Raw genomic sequence first — 3,272 nt, 5'->3', positions numbered from 1 at the left:
TATGGATCCTAAGATACATGAGATATTTGTGGAGAAGGATGTACATTTTGAGGAAAGTTCACCCAACTTATCCTCTAATCTTCTTTGCACATCATACATTGTGGAAACTGATAGTGACACCAACAATAGTGCTTCAAAAAATTCAAATACATGGGGTTCTATCAACAATTGTAATGAGAGGTCTCAACATTAGTATAGTCCACATGCATACATAGCCACAGTGATAGGTCCAACATAGTAGGGTACACCTTGTCTTCTAGTGCCAATATTAGAGGATTACTACATAGTAGATATTTCAAGTTTGTTTGTGGAGACATACATAGTGAATTTGGGGGACATCATTAATGATTTACATCTTCTCTATGAGGGCTCACTTTGACCCTCATGTCCATTCTCTACATGATTGATCTTCACAGGTTGATGTGATTGTGGATACTTATGTACAACAGTTGTAGGAGGTCCCTTTATCATTTGAGGAGACAATACATTCTTTGGGACATGTTCTACATTCATCCTTGACAAGGATAGTTGAGTAGGTTTTAGAGCCATTAGTGATCATCAGGGTTCTTTCCACACACAATGGAAGCATCTCATTAGTACCCAAGGTATTGTTTTTTCCAAAGGGGAGGAACACTATCTTGTAGTCTTGCATCAACTTCTACATCAAAGTGGCTATCATTGCTTGACACTCTTCATTTGGGAGGGGGAGACTACCTTTTCTCTCTTCTTCTTCTCTCTTGTGGGGGGGTCATTTTCCTCTTTTGGGATAGTGTTCTTCTCACATTTCCCTATTTTATATACTTGATGTATGTCATAATGGGGGGGTCTTGATTACTCCATCCATCCATGCATCTATTTTTTCATCTCTCTTTTTGGGGGAGGGTTTTTCCCATGTCGTTTTCCCTCTCTATCCACTTTATGAGAGATTGCATTTCATTATGTACATGGGTACCTAACATGGTCTAGTAGCTGAGACCCATTATGTATTTCATCCTAGTTCTAGTAAACTTAAGTGCATTCCCCTAAGTTGCACTTAGAGGGGGGTGTTGGTGTAAATAATTATTTACTATTTACACTTTACTTAAGTTTACTTAGGTTAATGCATTATTTTATTATTTATTCAAGTGAGACACTTATGAGTTTTCACACTCTTATGAGTTGTCATGTTGACAAAACTATAGTAAGCAACTCTAATTCAAAACATGGTGTCTACAACACTAGAATTTGCATCATTCACTAAGTTATCATGTAGAAAACATAGTTATTCACACTTCCATTTTAGCACATGTTGTCTACAATATTATTTTGCATGCTACACCATTGTAGGCTTATCCTCACATCATCACACTTACTCTTGTGCTTAATGGAGGATAACCCATATCTGGTGGACATGTGCTTGGTTATATGACTTATCATGTTGTTGACTTCTTTGCATTCTAGAAGCTCTCCAAAGGCCTTTATATAAAGGTACTCCTAGTGTACTTTCATATTGAATATTTAACTAATATATTGTCATTTTGATCACACTCTCTTTGGTCTACTATTGTGCTTGTGTTTGAGTTCCTTGGTCTTGGGTGAATTTTGACCTAAGGAAAATTCTTACAATTTTGATGACATTTTGTGCGATATTATGCCTATGGATTATTGTCATATTCTATTGAGTAGACTTTGGAAATATGATAGATATGCTAGACATGATGGAAGATTGAATCAATATACTCTTTAGGTAAGTGGGAAGAAACAAATATAGCTACCTTTGACTGAAATTCCAGATGAGGTTAATTGTACTACTTTGAGGATTTACATGGTTAATGAGAAAAAATTTGAAAAGGAAATGAAAAGGAACAAACTATACTTTGATTAAAACTAAGTTGTGTCAATGGTAACCAAGTGCTATAAAATAGTGCTAATTGAGTGCCAGTTAGTGGTGACCAAGTGAAAGCTAATTGTATTGACCAAGTACTAGAAGAAACTATAGAATTGTTGAATGAGTATAAAGATATTTTTGTAGAAGACATACCTAATGGTTTACCTTTGATAAGAAGTATAAGTCATTGTATAAATCTAATTCTAGGAGCTAGTTTACTAAACAAAGAACCATATAGATTAAAACCTACATAGAATGGAGAACTTAATAGACAAGTGCATGAGTTGTTGCAAAATGGTTTGATCAAAGAAAGATTGAGTTCATGTGTTGTATCTGTTGTATTAGCACCTTAAAAAATAGAGAATGGAGAATGTGTATTGATTCCAGAGATATTAACAATATCATAATGAAATATAGGTTTGCTATGCTGAGGATGGATGACATAATGGATAGTTTGAGTAGAGAAAAGTATTTTACTAAGATTGATTTGAAGAGTGGCTATCATCAAATCAGAATTAGAGAAGGTGATGAGTGGAAGACTGCTTTTAAGATAAAAGATGGTTTGTATGAATGGTTGTTTTTGCCTTATGGTTTGACTAATGCACATAATACTTTCACAAGGTTGATGAATTAAGTTCTAAAAAGATTTTTGGGTAAGTTTGTGATTGTCTATTTGGATGACATTTTAATATTTAGTAAGACTAAGTAAGAACATCTTGAGCATGTTAGACAAGTATTACAAAGATTGAAAGAAGAGAAGATTAATTTGAAGAAGTGTTATTTTATGTAAGAGGAGATCATATATTTTGGATTTGTGATTTCAACTAATGGTTTGAAGATGGATTCTGAGAAGGTAAAATAAAATTTAGGAATGACCTACACTTGAGAATGTGGGTGAGGAAAGATCATGGTTTGGCTAGTTTTTACAAGAATTTTATAAGGAATTTTAGTTCTATTTGTAATGCTATGAATGAGATGACGAGAGGAGATAAAAAGGAATTCAAGTGGACACATGGAGCTGATAAGATTTTTGAGACTTTGAAACAAAAGGTTGCTAAGCTACTTGTATTGGCTTTGCCTGATTTCAATAAGGTATTTCAAGTTGAATGTGATGTAAGTGGTAGTGCAATATGAGTTGTACTAAGTCAAGAGGGTAAACCTATTTCTTTCTTTAGTGAGAAGTTGAATGATGCTAAAAAGAAGTATTCTATTTATGATCATGAGTTTTATGCTATTGTTCAAGACTTGAAGAAGTGGAGACATTATTTGATTCCTAAGGAGTTTGTGTTGTACATCAATCATAAAGCTTTATAGTACTTGGGAAGTCAACATAAATTAAATCAAAGACATATGAAGTGGGTTGAGTATTTTTAGAATTTTACATATGTGATCAAGCATAAGAGTG

This window comes from Cupressus sempervirens, chromosome 5 (genome assembly GCF_028749045.1).
Source record: "Cupressus sempervirens isolate cs-2001-9-10 chromosome 5, ASM2874904v1, whole genome shotgun sequence".
NCBI classification, from domain to species: domain Eukaryota; kingdom Viridiplantae; phylum Streptophyta; class Pinopsida; order Cupressales; family Cupressaceae; genus Cupressus; species Cupressus sempervirens.
The sequence above is the reverse complement of the archived record's forward strand: the minus strand, read 5'-3'. Positions refer to the sequence as shown.